Source organism: Capricornis sumatraensis, chromosome 1 (assembly GCF_032405125.1).
Source record: "Capricornis sumatraensis isolate serow.1 chromosome 1, serow.2, whole genome shotgun sequence".
NCBI lineage: Eukaryota > Metazoa > Chordata > Mammalia > Artiodactyla > Bovidae > Capricornis > Capricornis sumatraensis.
In genome coordinates, this window is record NC_091069.1 from 247,698,101 (window position 1) to 247,715,172 (window position 17,072).

The 17,072-nt window shown below is 47.6% G+C and overlaps 1 protein-coding gene across 1 annotated transcript in view; it reads right to left on the reverse strand.

Annotated features, from left to right (window-relative positions):
* The window catches only part of TMPRSS2 (transmembrane serine protease 2), a 48,933-nt gene extending 43,661 nt beyond the window's left edge, over window positions 1–5,272 (reverse strand). The window contains exon 1 of the mRNA XM_068972461.1: window positions 5,181–5,272. The gene's annotated coding sequence lies outside the window, so the exon portion shown is untranslated. The remainder of the gene's footprint in view (window positions 1–5,180) is intronic.
* Window positions 5,273–17,072: the final 11,800 nt, after the last annotated feature.

Sequence of the window (17,072 nt, forward strand, 5' to 3'; positions counted from 1 at the left end):
CTGATGCAGGAAGGAGAAAGACAGAGGGAGGGAGAGAGCCGCTCAGGAGAGGTACTGCCTACATCATCCAAGTTTCTTTTTCTATGAATGCCTCATTGTCCAAACGAGATTGCAAACTTTTTAGGGCAGGAACTGAATCTGGTCCTTTTTCTTTCAGTCTAGTTTTGTACCATACACAGAAAGTGTTCCAATTTTTTTTTTTTTTGCATCCCAAAGGCCAAATGAGTAAGATGAAATTTAAGACAGAGAGAGCCAGAGAGCCTGCAGCTGGACAAAGCAGACACCAAATTGAGGATGTGAGTGACCTTACAGGTCCAGGTGCACAGAGCTGACCGAATGCCAGCAGGCAGGCTGGAGAGGTTGCCTGTTCCGCGATAAAGTACAAAAGCCACTGTCTAAGGTTCGAAGAACTTGCCTGAGTCGATCTGTGAAATGGGCATGCGTGCAGGCAATGCGTGCTGAGTCACTTCAGTCATGTCCAACTCTTGGCGACCCCATGAACTCTAGCCCACCAGGCTCCTTTGTCCATGGGATTTCCCAGGCAAGAATACCAGAATGGGTTGCCATTTCCTTCTCCAGAGGATCTTCCTGACCCAAAGATAGCAGATAAATGGGGTTTTGTCCAGATTAAGTGTGTTCATGGCCTAACATCATGCCCATCACACGATGAGCCCTCCAGAATAACATAATGGCAGTAGCTAAGGGACTGATGTGTGGGAAAAGGACTCAGTTTTTTTGTGTGAAGATCCAAAGGAAGAACTCAGGATCAAAAAGTTCAGAAATATCAGGAGGGCAGATTTAACTCAATCCAGGGAAACCAAGTTCCAACAATGAGGAAGTTTCAGTATCCACTGGTTTCCCTTGTGAGAAACAGTTCCTCAAACCAAAAAAAAAAGTTTGATCCAACACTGGAAGGCTGTGTCTACAGTACATTCTAGAACCAAACTGGGCTTTTGCTGAGAGGCCAGACACGATGATCTTTTATCTTTTGTGATCAGAAACACAAATCTATCCCTAGAAAACACAGGCTCCACATGCCTGGTGTTCAGATCAAGTCTCAGATGAGGCCAGGTGCTTGCCCTGCCAGGCGGGCCCCTCCGAAAGCAGGGAGCTTAAAGCAATGCTGATGTGAGGTGACATCCAAACAAGCCACCATAAAAGCCTGGGCTTCATCTCACCTTCCAGATCAGAGCTCCCTAGGAAATATTTCTCTAATGGACGTCCACCAGAAGACCAACGGAGCTCCCAATGATTCCGTCCACTCTGTCTTTGCAGAAGCTCCCGGACTTAAGCTTTTGTTGCTGTTTACTTGCAGATAGCTGCAAGAATTAATGTGAATTGCAGGGCTTCCTTTGTGGCTCAGATGGTAAAGAATCCGACTGCAATGTGGGAGACCTAGGTTCAGTCCCTGGGTTGGGAAGATCCCCTGGAGGAGGGCATGGCAACCCACTCCAGTATTCTTGCCTGGAGAATCCCCATGGACAGAGGAGCCTGGCAGGCTGCAGTCCATGGGGTTTCACAGAGTCAGACACAACTGAGCAACTAAGCACAGCACTTGCTAAGTCATGTCCAACCCCTTGCAACTCCGTGAATTGTAGCCCACCAGGCTTCTCTCTCCAGTAATCCAAGAATATTGGAGTGGGTTGCCATTTCCTTCTCCACGCCTTTCAAACATTCCCTGCTTCCTTATCACATTTCTGCACCCTCGTCCCTCCTGCACCCCACCCCTACACACAACATAAACACCTGGAGTTTCCACTCATGGCAAGTCCTTCCCTCCTTCTCCTTGACTGACCTCTAACAAGAGCATAAAGCTCTGCTTTGAGTCACCTGCCCTCTTCAAGATTCACACTGTTCAAAGTTCAGGGAGCTGCCCACACGCCCACCAGAAAATCAGGGCCTACCATTCTCCCTGGATGTCTCTAAGACTGCCCATGACATTTTTCATGCCCCTGGTTCCTCTTCTCTGGACCTCTGTCCAGTGGCTGGGGTAGACCATGTCCGAGGTTACCTCCTCTTCCTCCTGATCTCGAGTTCGGCCTTGGGGTTGTTCCTCAGACCTGTCTGTGTGATCAGCTGAGCCCTCTGCTACTGCATTTGGGACCAGGCTGGCCATCGGCATGGTGGGGGCAGGGGCACTGGGAGTCCCCTCCACCACATCCAGGCCCACAGTCCTGAGTGGCCTGCAAGCCAGATCCCCCAAAATGGCCTATACGTAGGGATCCCCAACCTCAAGCTAGGAAGGGACTCACCAAGCCTGGCCCAATTCACATCTCAGCACCCAGGTGTGTGACACCTCCCATTCCCTCCCCAGAGGCCCCTTAGCTCATCTTGGGGGTCCCCTAGGGGGTGCCAGGAAGGGCAGCAAAGACTGAGCAATTGTGGGAAGCAAGACCACCCAGCAGATCCAGAGCTGAGAGAGCAGCAGAGGGTGGACGAGCCCTGAGTGCCCCACCCCCACATCAACAGAGCCGGCTTCCCCTCCATAAGTAAGCAAAGCTGACCAGACACTACTTTGACCCAGTCGCCTTTCCTTTTCCTACTTCCATGCCTAAGGATTGCATAATTCTGGAGGGCTTCAAAAAATAGATTTCCTATTCCATCAGAATCTGATGCAGCAACTGAAACCAGGGCAATGACCCTCAGTGGTCACAGAGGCCCCCAGGACTCCTGCCAAAGGCCTAGGTGGAAAAGAGTGAGAGGCACCAGCCTGGAGCCCTGGTTTACACATCCTGGTAGACCCCATGTCCCAGGCTGGGTCGAGTCTCTGCAACAACCATTATAGTGTCCTTCGCGTGTGTAGGCTTCACCACCAAGACGTTTGCACCCTAGGCCGCATCACCAGAGATGGTCACCCCTCTGCACTGCCCCATAAAGGTACAAGATCTCCTGCCCAGGTCACCCTGGAAATGGGCAGCTCCGAGCCAGCGGGGCAGGTGGAAGGGGGAGGGGGAAGGGAAGAGGCTCTGCTCTTGGGTCATGAGGAAGTCAGCCTGGCCCGAGAGCCACCCTCTTTCCCATGAGGATTCCAGGCCTCACGAAGCTACCCTGGAGCCATCTGGCCTGCCTGCACCCCCCTGGTCTCCCTACAGGTCATGGGATCACCTGGGGCAAGTTATTTCCCCTGTCTGCCTTAGTTCCTCACAACTGAGTTACATGCATCATAAAGAGCCTGGAAGGATGCCCAGTTGAAAGTAAAGGCCACATCCACATGGGCTGTTCCTATGATAACAGGGGTGCAATCCAATGTTCTCCTACAATTAAAGCAGGAGTCCAGGGTGGAGCAGCCCAGGGTGAGCGGAGGCCAATCACCAAACAACTCTGAGCCCTGTAGGCTCCAGGCAACTACACAATCTTGTAGGAAAAAGACTGACCTTGGAGGAGTCAATAAGAAAGGCATGGCTGGGGATTAAACAAACAAACCTCCCAGTCAAGAACAAAGGGCTCCTGCTGCTAGCCAGCTCACGTTTTAAAACGGAGAGGGAGGTGTCCATAGCCAATCTCCAGGCAGAGTCCCCACCGCAGCTCCCTGACTCCTGTGGTGTGGCCTTGCTGGTGGTGCCCTGGCCTCTCACATTGACCTCAAGGGTCCAGTAAGGTTGGCAGTGGTCGGGGGTTGCAGGCAGGCCCACCTCCGGAAAAGCTGTGGAAGGTGGGAGCAAACCTCCACCACCTCCCTGGGTTCCCCAACCCCTGCACCTCACTCAGCAGCAGCAGCAGCAGCAGCAGCGCCTGCGCCCCCAGGAAGCTGGTTCATGTAAGCCGGGCTCCCACTCCCAGCCCCCGCCCTCCTCCAGGGGAGATTGGCTCCGTCCCCACTTCCTGGAGAACCTTCTGAGACCTCCCAGGCTAAGTCAACAACCCTCCCCTCACTTCAGGTTTTCTAAACACCTTGAAGCTCTCCTTAGTAGCCTTTGTAATTTTCCATCAGTTTGTTGGCTCTCTACAGCCCGGAGCCCAGGGCGCCTGCTGGATGCCCCAGTACTACCACGAGGGTCTGAATCCAGCGGCAATCGGGCGGGATTCGCAGGCTCGAGGCAGAGCCCCGGGTGACCCCTGCCCGACAGGCAGGTCTCGAGTCGCTCTCTTTTCCCTCCCAAACTATCCACTGGGCTTCCACCTGGCCCGCAGCCACCTGCGCGTCCGAAACGGAATTCCTGATTTGGGATCACCGGCGTGGTGGGCCCTTCCCAAAAGCCGGGGCGCAGGCCAGGGCAGGCGGCCGCCCTCAACCCGTGCTTCCCCTCTGGGGCCTGGAAGCGCGAAATCTGGGGCCATAAGGCAATTCTTATCGGTGCCCACTGCCAAGCTGGTACGTTCAGCCGCGGTGCCACGGCCCGGGGTCCTGCCGGATGGCATGCGGTGGACCGAAGCGCCCAGGTGTCCGGCCTTGTCCCTGGCACGGAATGTGCGCCGAGAGACCAGGACGGCTCCTTCCGGCACTGGAAGCTCGGGGGACCGGAGCGGGGGCGGGGGTCGTTGCCGGCTGTACAGGCGGTCCAGCCCCGATCGTAGCCTCCGGGTCGCCGCATTGGGGCCAGGGTTGTGGAAATTGCCTTCCTGGGGCCACCGAGTGGTTCGCACCTCGCCCGGAGGCCCTCCAGGCCAGTCACCGCCGCGCCGGCGTTATCGCTCCCGGCATCTCCGAGAGTTTCCAGTTTCTCCCCACTTTGGGAGGGAACGAAGAAACAGGAGTTCAGGTAACACTACGAGGCTGCAGAGATTTCCCCGAAACAAAGAAGCGGATGGACAACCCTCCCTCCCTCCTCGTCCCCGAAGGGAAAAGGCGCACCCCTCGTTCCCAACTCGGAGCTAAAGGGGCCAGGGGAGCATGAGCCGACTTCAGCCAAGGGGACCCACTCCGAGGCACCTTTCCGGCTACCAATTGGCTAAGGACCGGCAGAGTAGCCTGCACCAACCCAGTGATGCCAACAGAGCAGCCGGGGGGCCTCTGACCCCCGCGCCAACGCGTCCCGGGCACGCGGAACCCTCCCGACCTCACGCAGGTCGCTTTGCACGGCTCAGCCCAGTGCGTCCCGACGGCGGGAGGACGGACCCACCGGGCCGAGGCTGCTCACACCTGGCTTCACATCCCGCTACTCCCACCCAGTCCGGGCGCCCAGGTACTCCCTTGCCCCCGCGATCTCCAGCGCAGAGAACTCGTCGCGCGAGCCACTTACCTGCTGCCCTCCGGGGCAGCTCCCCTCCCCTCACCCCTTCCTCCTCCTTCTCCTCTGCCTCCTCTGGAGTTCGCTTCTTCCTCGGCCCAGCTCGGAGTCCCCGATCCTCCCCGGCTCTCGCTTTAATCCTGGGAGGCGGTGTCCGAGCGCCCAGGGCAACACCCCCAAGCGCCGGTCCCGGGTCACCTCGGACAGAGGGAGGGGACGGACCGGAACGGCTGTCCCGGGCGGGGCTGGTCGGGGCGAAGGCGGCGAGAGGAGGAGTTTCCTCCAGGGAAAGCCCGGCACGCGCTCCTGGAGGGACCCAGAGGGAGCTCGGGGGAGGCTTCCATCCCCGGCGGGCAGTCTAGGGCTGGGGAGGAGCGCGTCTCCCTCCCGCATTCCCTGGGACCGGGACCGGGACCGAGCCGGTCGCCGGCGCCTTGTGCCCGAACGCTCAAGTTTGGATTCGGCAACGGGATTCTGGGGAGCGCTGACCGAGTCTCCTGTAAACCGGCCGAGCCCTGGCGCAAGGCATCTGCCTGATCTCTGTACCCTAGGCGAGGACCCAGGAATCTGCTTCCGGAGGCCGCTGGCCCGGGCGCTAGAGCCCAAGGACCCTCCCCAGTCCTCTTGGGGGGCCTTTTTCTGCCCTCAGGTCCCAAGTCCCTCCCCTTCCCTCAGAACGTCCCCTGGAGTGGCTTGAGGTCTTCCTGCCCCCACTAAGGCAGAGGGTGAGGGAAAAGGGTGAAATAAAGCTTAGCTTTCTGCTTCCTTTTAAGAGGCTCTTCCCAATGTCGTTTGCAATACACAAATACGTCTGGATTGCTTTAGAATCAGGTAGAGGCAGAAGAAAGCCCGATTCATGCCAAGTCATGTGCTGCCTTGGCACAGCATTCCTTCCTGAGCAGGTGTCCTGGGACTGGACTTGCCTAGTAAGTGCTTCCCAGCCTCTCCTTTGGCACCCACCCTTTGGCCCATCCCATCTCTCATCCTTCGCGGTGTACAGGTTGTCGAAGTAGAAGACCCTTGAGGACTGCTTCGAGGTCAGTGTCAGCTCACTGGCAGGTTAGGTGGTCTTCTGGCGGTGACGCATCTATTGCTGTTTTGAACAGTGCGTTTGGAGTCTGCTGGGAACGGCACCGTTGTTCACCAAAACTCAGTGTCCACCACACGTCAGGAACTACGTGTGTCTCAACCTTCATCCCTTTAGTGGTTGTTTTCTCACTGTCCATTTCCCTTTCTTTTGGCAACTTTCTGGAACGTTTGTTCCCAGGAGCAAAGGACTAGCTTGGGGAACCACCTCAGTTCTGGAGGTGAGCACATGGCCAGTGTCTGGCTTAGCAGCTAAATCCCATCCTTGCCTGGATTTGTGCTTCAGGGATGAACACACAAACCACCTTTGCACCTGAGTCTAGAGTCAGCCTGGGGAAGCTGGAATTTTTTTCTCTAATACTGGAGCCTTCAGAGACCCTCTCCCTTGTGCTTGGAGGAAGAAGCAAGTAGTCACAGGAATCATTGATAGCTGTCTTTCCATCACCAGGGAGCTAGTGCCACAACAAAGATAGCTTCTCCACCAAGAACCAAAGCATACACCTCACACCAGCCAGAATGGCCATCATTACAAAGTACAAGTAATATATGCTGGAGAGGGTGTGAAGAAAAAGGAATGCTCCTACACCACTAGTGGGAATGTAAATTAGTGCAGCCACTGAGGAGAACAGGATGGAGGTTCCTTAAAAAGCAAGATAGAGCAACTATGTGATCCAGAATTCCCAGTCTTGGGCATATAGGTGGAGAAAACTCTGATCTGAAAATAAATGTGCATCCCAATGCTCACTCCAGCTCTACTTAAAATGGCCAAGATATGAAATCCACCTAAATGTCCATCAACATAGAAATAAATAAAGAAGTGGTACATATATATAATGGAAAATTCAGTTCAGTTCAGTCGCTCAGTCGTGTCCGACTCTGTCACCCCATGAATCGCAGCACGCCAGGCCTCCCTGTCCATCACCAACTCCCGGAGTTCACTCAAACTCATCTCCATCGAGTCGATGATGCCATCCAGCCATCTCATCCTCTGTCGTCCCCTTCTCCTCCTGCCCCCAATCCCTCTCAGAATCAAAGTCTTTTCCAATGAGTCAACTCTTCACATGAGGTGGCCAGAGTACTGGAGTTTCAGCTTTAGCGTCAGTCCTTCCAATGAACACCCAGGGTTGATCTCCTTTAGAATGGACTGGTTGGATCTCCTTGCAGTCCAAGGGACTCTCAAGAGTCTTCTCCAACACTGCAGTTCAAAAACATCAATTCTTTGGTGCTCAGCTTTCTTCACAGTCCAACTCTCACATCCATACATGACCACTGGAAAAACCATAGCCTTGACTGGACAGACCTTTGTCGGCAAAGTGATATCTCTGCTTTTGAATATGCTATCTAGGTTGGTCATAACTTTCCTTCCAAGGAGTAAGTTTCTTTTAATTTCATGGCTGCAGTCACCATCCTCCACGATTTTGGAGCCCAAAAAAATAGCCTCTTACTTATTCCATTGTTTCTCCATCTATTTGCCATGAAGTGATGGGACCGGATGCCATTATCTTAGTTTTCTGAATGTTGAGCTTTAAGCCAACTTTTTCACTCTCCTCTTTCACTTGCATCAAGAGGCTTTTTAGTTCCTCTTCACTTTCTGCCATAAGCGTGGTGTCATCTGCATATCTGAGGTTATTGATATTTCTCCTGGCAATCTTGATTCCAGCTTGTGCTTCTTCCAGCCCAGCGTTTCTCATGATGTATTCTGCGTAGAAGTTAAATAAGCAGGGTGACAATATACAGCTTTGACGTACTCCTTTTCCTATTTGGAACCAGTCTGTTGTTCCATGTCCAGTTCTAACTGTTGCTTCCTGACCTGCATGTAAGTTTCTCAGGAGGCAGGTCAGGTGGTCTGGTATTCCCATCTCTTTCACAATTTTCCATAGCTTATTGTGATCCACACAGTCAAAGGCTTTGGCATAGTCAATAAAGCAGAAATAGATGTTTTTCTGGAACTCTCTTGCTTTTTCCATGATCCAGCAGATGTTGGCAATTTGATCTCTGGTTCCTCTGCCTTTTCTAAAACCAGCTTGAACATCAGGAAGTTCACGGTTCATGTATTGCTGAAGCCTGGCTCGGAGAATTTTGAGCATTACTTTGCTAGCGTGTGAGATGAGTGCAATTGTGTGGCACTAGTCAGGCATAAAAATGAATTAAATAATGTCATTTGCAGCAATATAGATGCGAAGAAGGCGATGGCACCCCACTCCAGTACTCTTGCCTGGAAAATCCCATGGACGGAGGAGCCTGGTAGGCTGCAGTCCATGGGGTAACACTTTGACTTTTCACTTTCATGCATTGGAGAAGGAAATGGCAACCCACTCCAGTGTTCTTGCCTGGAGAATCCCAGGGACAGGGGAGCCTGGTGGGCTGCTGTCTATGGAGTCACACAGAGTCGGACATGACTGAAGCAACTTAGCAGCAGCAGCAGCAGCAATATAGAGGGACCTAGGGATTGTCATATCAGGTGAAATAAGTCAGAGAGAGGAAGACAAATATCATATGATATCACTTATATGTGGACTCTTAAAAAAATGATACAAATGAACTTATTTACAAAACAGAAATAGATTCACAGACCAAGAAAAGAAACTTATGGTTACTAACGGGGGATAGAGGAAGGGAGATAAATTAAGAGTCTGGGATTAACATATACAGACTATTATATAAAATAGATAAACAGCAAGGACCTGCTATGTATACAGTACAGAGAAATATACTCAGTATCTTGTGATAACCTATAATGGAAAAGAATCTGAAAAAGAATATGTATATAACAGAATCACTTTGCTGTACACTTGAAACTAACAGAACATTATAAATTAATTCAGTTCAGTTCAGTCACTCAGTCATGTCCGACTCTTTGTGACCCCATGGACTGCAGCATACCAGGCTTTCCTGTCCATCACCAACACCCAGAGCTTGCTCAGACTCATGTCTATTGAGTAGGTGATGCCATCCAACCATCTCATCCACTGTCATCCCCCTTCCTCCTCCTGCCTTCAATCTTTCCCAGCATCAGGGTCTTTAACTTCAGTTAAAAAAAACAAACAAACACAGTATAGAGATGACAGGGAGCCCTAATTCTTAATGATATCATTGAACCACTGCATCCAACCACTGAAGTTAAGCCTCCTTTACCACATCTTCCATGAGTATAAGTAGAAATCAGAATTACCAACCAAGGGGAGTAGACATATACAATAAAACAAAACAATATTCTTCTATATTAAAAATGCTCTGTGCTTAGTCCCTAGGTCGTATCTGACTCTGCAACCCCATGGACTGCAGCACACCAGGCTTCCTGTCCTTCACTATCTCCTGGAGTTTGCTCAGATTCATGTCCATTGAGTCGGTGATGCCATCCAATCATCTCATCCTCTGCCATCCCCTTCTCCTCTTGCTCTCAGTCTTTCCCAGCATCAGAGTCTTTTCCAATGAGTCGGCTCTTCGCATCACGTGGCCAAAGTGTTGGAACTTCAGCTTCAGCATCAGTCCTTCCAATGAATATTCAGGGTTGCTTAATGGAGGGGGACTAATGCTTTCCTGAGAATTTACAAGTGCCAGGAAGCCTTTTACAAGAATTCAAGTTTTGAACCCTAATTCCCACCAACTTTGCAGTCAGAGAAACATCAAGTCAAGAATTTAATCAAAAGTGGTCCCTGATAGGTAATGCCCCAGGCAAAGGCAGAAGCAAGCCTCTCTAGTGGAATGCCACTTGTGATGAATAATTTTATGTGTCAACTTGCCTAGACTAAAGGATACCCAGGTAGCTGATAAAATACTATTGCTTGGTGCAATAACACCTTGGTGAGGGTGTTTTTGAAAGAGATTAGCATTTAAATTGTAGATTAAGAAAAGATCTGTCCTCATTAGTGCTAGTGGGCATCATCCAAGTCTTTGAGGGCTTAAAATAAAAAAGACAGAGGAAGGGCCAGTTTGCCCTCTCTGCCCAACCTGAGGCATCCATCTTCTGCCTACCAGCATCAGATTCCTGATTCTTAGACCTCTGGGCACAGACTAAATCATGCCACTGGTTTTCCTGGTTTTCCAGGTTGCAAACAGTGTGTCCCAAGACTTGTCCTCCATAATCTGGTGAGCTAATTCCTATAATAATAAACTCACACACGCATACACATACACACATAACATATATCTTTTACTGGTTCTGGAGAGCTAATATATTCTGATGATTGATGTATTCTCCAACTCAGGAAAAATGCCCAGTCAATTAAAATGAGCTTAATTAAATTAAAAATAATTCAAATAAGACAGCATGCAAAAAGTCAACAAGCATAACAATAGCAGAACTGGACCATAGATACTGGCATTATTAGACACAAACGACAAAATAAGTGTATTTGCTATATGAAAAAGTAAAGCAGAGACTCTAAAAATGAATAAGAAGCAAGAATTGTTTAAAATGAAGAGAATTGGGGGTAAAATTCTAAGCAGAACTTCTAGAAACAAACCACAATATAAATTTTCAATAGCTGAAGAGGGAATTAGTGACTTAGAATATATTCCTGAAGAAATTATCCAAAATTCACATAGAAGGATGAAATTACTCTAAAAAAGATAAAATTATAAGAAGCTAAGTAGTATGGAGGATCAGAAGATCTAATGTACACCTGATTAGACCTCTAAAATGTGATAATGGAGAAAAAACTTTAAAAGCAATAATGATTAATCTTTTTCCCCAAATTGATAAGTCATGAACCCTTAGATTACTGAAACACGACAAATTCTGAGCAGAAAAAAAATGAGAAATCAGAGTTAAATTGTAATATAGTGAAACTTCAGAACTATTAAAAGGAAGGAAAGATCTAAAAAACATCCTGAAGCAATAGACCTAGCCCCCAAATGGAAGGCAGAATATGGTGAAATAAAATATTCAAAGTGTTTGGACAAAAAAAATGACTGTTAACCTAAAATTTTATATCCTGTAAAATATCCTTCAAGAAAGAGGGAAATGACATTTATAGACAAATTAAGACAGTGTTGATCACAAAAAGAAATTTGAAAGTTATGCAATCCAAGAAGAAGAAAAATAATCCCAGAAGGAAAGTCTGACATGCAAAAGGAAATGGTGAGGTAATAAAATGCTAAAAATGCAAATAAATCTCAACATATATTGACGGCATAAAAAAGGCACCACTGATAATGGTGAATACATGGAGGCAAAGTGACAACAACAGAAAGTAGGACAAAGATATTGGAAAATGCTTCAATCCTGTTGCTCTAGGTGGGAGAAACAAAATCACAGCATTATAATCATTGCAATCTTCTGGAGGAGCATAAACACATGGAAGAACATGTGACTTCACTGAGTTAAAAGGAAAATTGGAAAAGAATAAAAATAGAGTGTATGTTGACCTAGTCCAAACCTAACGAAGAAACAATGAGATAAGGAGGAAAAAACACTCAGTGAAATTGAATAAAATAAAGGGAAGGAAGAGAAACAAAACCAGACCCAAAAAGAAGACAAAAGCCCAAAATATAACCTAAAAATATATACAGATGCATCCGTAATCATAGTACATATAAATACTCCAAACTGTCCTGATAATATGAATAGATTTTTGAAAGATATAAATTATCAGATAGTCTAATTTTTAAAAATTGAAACATGTAATTTGTGAGAACTATGTAGAATGGACATATGAAAAGGAAAGCTGGCTTCGCTAAATTAATAGTGGGTAAAATAAACTTTTGAAGAAAAGGCTTTATTGACTTTGTCACGGTAAAAGAAACAAGTCACCTGAGAAATGTAACAGTTGTGAACTTGCTGCTGCTGCTGCTAAGTCGCTTCAGTTGTGTCCGACTCTGTGTGACCCCATAGACAGCAGCCCACCAGGCTCGCCCGTCCCTGGGATTCTCCAGGCAAGAACACTGGAGTGGGTTGCCATTTCCTTGTACCTAAAAACATAGTCCCCCAAAAATGTACAAAGAAAAGTTTATGGAAGAGGAAAAAGATCTTTTCAAATCCATCATCATCTCTTTCAGTAACGACAGCTCAGCCAAACAGACAATCAAAAACTTAGTAAAAATATAGATTTGAAGAATAAAGATTTGAGCAAGCTCTAGACCATCCCCATGGAAAAGAAATGCAAAAAAGAAAAATGGCTGTCTGGGGAGGCCTTACAAATAGCTGTGAAAAGAAGAGAGGCGAAAAGCAAAGGAGAAAAGGAAAGATATAAACATCTGAATGCAGAGTTCCAAAGAATAGCAAGAAGAGATAAGAAAGCCTTTTTCAGCAATCAATGCAAAGAAATAGAGGAAAACAACAGAATGGGAAAGACTAGATATCTCTTCAAGAAAATTAGAGATACTAAGGGAACATTTCATGTAAAGATGGGCTCAATAAAGGACCGAAATGGTATGGCCCTAACAGAAGCAGAAGATATTAAGAAGAGGTGGCAAGAATACACAGAAGAACTGTACGAAAAAGATCTTCACAACCCAGATAATCATGATAATGTGATCACTCATCTAGAGCCAGACATCTTGGAAAGCGAAGTCAAGTGGGCCTTAGAAAGCATCACTATGAACAAAGCTAGTGGAGGTGGTGGAATTCCAGTTGAGCTGTTTCAAATCCTGAAAGATGATGCTGTGAAAGTGCTGCACTCAATATGCCACCAAATTTGGACAACTCAGCAGTGGCCACAGCACTGGAAAAGGTCAGTTTTCATTCCAATCCCAAAGAAAGGCAATGCCAAAGAATGCTCAAACTACCACACAATTGCACTCATCTCACACACTAGTAAAGTAATGCTCAAAATTCTCCAAGCCAGGCTTCAGCTATATGTGAACCGTGAACTCCCTGATGTTCAAGCTGGTTTTAGAAAAGGCAGAGGAACCAGAGATCAAATTGCCAACATCCGCTGGATCATGGAAAAAGCAAGAGAGTTCCAGAAAAACATCTATTTCTGCTTTATTGACTATGCCAAAGCCTTTGACTGTGTGGATCACAATAAGCTGTGGAAAATTGTGAAAGAGATGGGAATACCAGACCACCTAACCTGCCTCTTGAGAAATCTGTATGCAGGTCAGGAAGCAACAGTTAGAACTGGACATGGAACAACAGACTGGTTCCAAATAGGAAAAGGAGTTCATCAAGGCTGTATATTGTCACTCTGTTTATTTAACTTGTATGCAGAGTACATCATGAGAAACGCTGGACTGAAAGAAACAGAAGCTGGAATCAAGATTGCCAGGAGAAATATCAATAACCTCAGATATGCAGATGACATCACCCTTATGGCAGAAAGTGAAGAGGAACTAAAAAGCCTCTTGAAAGTGAAAGAGGAGAGTAAAAAAGTTGGGTTAAAGCTCAACATTCAGAAAACGAAGATCATGGCATCCGGTCCCATCACTTCATGGGAAATAGATGGGGAAACAGTGGAAACAGTGTCAGACTTTATTTTTGGGGGCTCCATGGAAGAAAAGTTGTGACCAACCTTGATAGTATATTCAAAAGCAGAGACATTACTTTGCCGACTAAGGTCCGTCTAGTCAAGGCTATGAATTTTCCTGTGGTCATGTATGGATATGAGAGTTGGACTATGAAGAAGGCTGAGCGCCGAAGAATTGATGCTTTTGAACTGTGGTGTTGGAGAAGACTCTTGAGTGTCCCTTGGACTGCAAAGAGATCTGACCAGTCCATTCTGAAGGAGATCAACCCTGGGATTTCTTTGGCGGGAATGATGCTAAAGCTGAAACTCCAGTACTTTGGCCACCTCATGTGAAGAGCTGACTCATTGGAAAAGACTCTGATGCTGGGAGGGATTGGGAGCAGGAGAAGGGGACGACGGAGGATGAGATGGCTGGATGGCATCACTGACTTGATGGAGATGAGTTTGAGTGAACTCTGGGAGTTGGTGATGGACAGGGAGGCCTGGTGTGCTGCGATTCATGGGGTCGCAAAGAGTCAGACACGACTGAGCGACTGAACTGAACTGAACTGATTGGAAGGTAGATTGGCAGGGGGCACAACTGAGGGACTCTGGAGAGGCTACTCCTCAGCACGTCCCAAAGGCGCTATCTGCTGAGCCCCAATAGCTATTACACAAGCCGGTGGGGGTTCTTCTGTCCTTTCTTTTCTCTGTGCCAAGGATCAGACCAATGAAACTGAGCACCACTTAGATATTTAGCAATTTTTCCAGCGGGCTATGGAGGGAATTCCTTGGCACGTTTTTCCCACTGCTTTTTCCTCCTGTCCTTCAGCCCTCTCCGGGGACTTGAGCCCGACCAAAACCCAGGATGGCTTCGGGTACTTAATAAAGCTCAGGCTCTGAGTTCTCATTGCAAAAATTCATTGAGAGTCAAAGCGATAGATAGGAGGTAGACTTGTTAAGATTCAGAGAGAAGAGCCCACTCTGCAGGGTACTGGCCATGGAATGCGGCCTGGCTAGCCTTTGTGAGGGGGGTAAATTCATATGCTAATGAGTGGGAGGATCATCCCAGCCGTTGGGGAACCACCCACTCCTCTGTCTTTTGCCAGTTCCTTAGAGCTGTTCTGCCACCTCTGGGTGTGTCTTTTGGCTTATAGATTGGAGTTTAAGGTTTACTTGACTTTGACTTTTGTCATCTTGGACCCAGTTGATTTTAATTGGTTTATGTTATGCTGTGCTATGTCATTCTTTCAAAGGTTGTGCCCTGCCCCCTTCCCTCCTTTTTCATGCTCTTTTCCTGAGCCCTGTCCAGGCCCATTTGTTTCCTCTACAATCTTCTGGAGGGACAATCAGAAAATAGCTGGCCCTTGGGAGGCAAATTCTGTATAATATCCGGTCCCTCTAGATATTCAGCCCTTCATCTTCCATGTTTCCTACAACATGTACAACATCAGCATCTCCCAGTGAACCCGCTAGGGCGGGCGACAGGCACACAATGCCTGCTGGAAGTCCATCGGCTGGCATCCCTTCAAAGATGACTGGGCTCCCAGGGATAAAGTTTGCCACTTTGGGAGTTAGCTCTGCTGGCCGTTTGGGCCCAAACCCTTACCACCCTTCTCCTAAAGTTACAAACATACCCCTGGATCAAATCTCCCCTCCACTTTTATGGAACATCTGGTCTGTTGCCTCTTAACAAATTTGTTCTTAAGCCAATTACTGACTCCTATAATTAGAACCGTTCCGCTTGTAGGCAACATTGCTCTATACAGTTCAGTTCAGTTCAGTCGCTCAGTCGTGTCCAACTCTTTGCGACCCCAAGAATCGCAGCACGCCAGGCCTCCCTGTCCATCACCAACTCCTGGAGTTCACTCAGACTCACGTCCATTGAGTCAGTGATGCCATCCTGCCATCTCATCCTCTGTCGTCCCCTTCTCCTCCTGCCCCCAATCCCTCCCAGCATCAGAGTCTTTATATTTCACCACAAAAACAAAGATACCAGATTAGCAAAAATTAAAGTTACTCAATACCATGTGTGGCCCAAACTGAGTCAGCTGGAGGGGAGGGGAGGGTAGAGGGAGAGGGTGTAACTGGAAGCCTTTTCAGAATTCTGCATTAACACTGAAGTTGTTGAAAACCCTTCACCCAGCAATCTTACTCCCAAGTATGTGGCCTGAAGTATTCCTGTGAAGTTTCTACAGAAATGTTTACAGAGGCGCAATTGCTATTGCAAAAGCCTGGAAACAACCTAAATATTGACAGGAAAGCCCTGTCAGTTCTTCTCATGGGAAAAGAAATAAGTATGTGTTGGTCTAATTCACATGATGCAATGAAACTGGGCAAATGATAAGGGTGTGCTTTACCACAAATGAGTCTCACAAAATGTGGAGCAAAAAAGTGAGCTGCAGAACAACATACAGAGGATTCCCTTTATGTGAAGTTCTAAACATTCAATGTTAAACAATGTTTTTAGAGGTATTTACATATATGGTGAACTGTGTAAAAGAGAAAGAAGTGAATTTACATATATGGTGAACTGTGTAAAAGAGAAATAAGAGAAAAAAGTGTAAAAGAGAAAGAAGAAAAAACTCTGTACTGAGGTTTTTCCCCAGTGGGAATGGATGAGGTTCAATAAGGAGAGATGCAAGCTGGGGAGACTGGACATAACCCATATTGTATTGATGACAATATGTTTCTAAGCCTGGCTGGTGACGACATAGGAATTCCCTTTATATGTTTTTTATACCATTTTGTATTATATATATATATATATTTTAAAAGGCTAAGTGCTAAAGAATTGATGCTTTCGATCTATGGTGCTGGAGAAGACCCTTGAGATTCTTTTGGACAGCAAGGAGATCAAATCAGTCCATTCTAAAGGAAATCAACACTGAATATTTATTGGAAGGACTGATGCTGAAGTTGAAGCTCCAATACTTTGGCCACCTGATGCAAAGAGCTGACTCACTGGAAAAGACCCTTATGCTGGGAAAGATTGCAAGCAGGAGAAGGGGACAACAGAGGATGAGATGGTTGGATGGCATCACCTACTCAAAGGACATGATTTTAAGCTAACTCTGGGAGACAGCGAAGGACAGAGAAGCCTGGCATGCTGCAGTCTATGGGTCTCAAAGAGTCGGACACGACTGAGCAACTGAACAGCAGTATGCTACTGTTGGGGCTTCCCAGGCGGCTCAGTGGTTAAAGAACCTACCTGCCAATGCAGGAGACATAAGAGATGCGGGTTCAGTCCCTGGGTGGGAAAGATCCCCTGGAGGAGGGCAAGGCACCCCACTCCAGTATTCTTGCCTGGAAAATTCCATGGACAGAGGAACCTGATGGGCTAGTCCATAAAATGGCAAAGAGTCGGATATGACTGAAGTGACTTAGCATGCACGCACACATATGCTATTGTACGTATGGAGTATTTCAT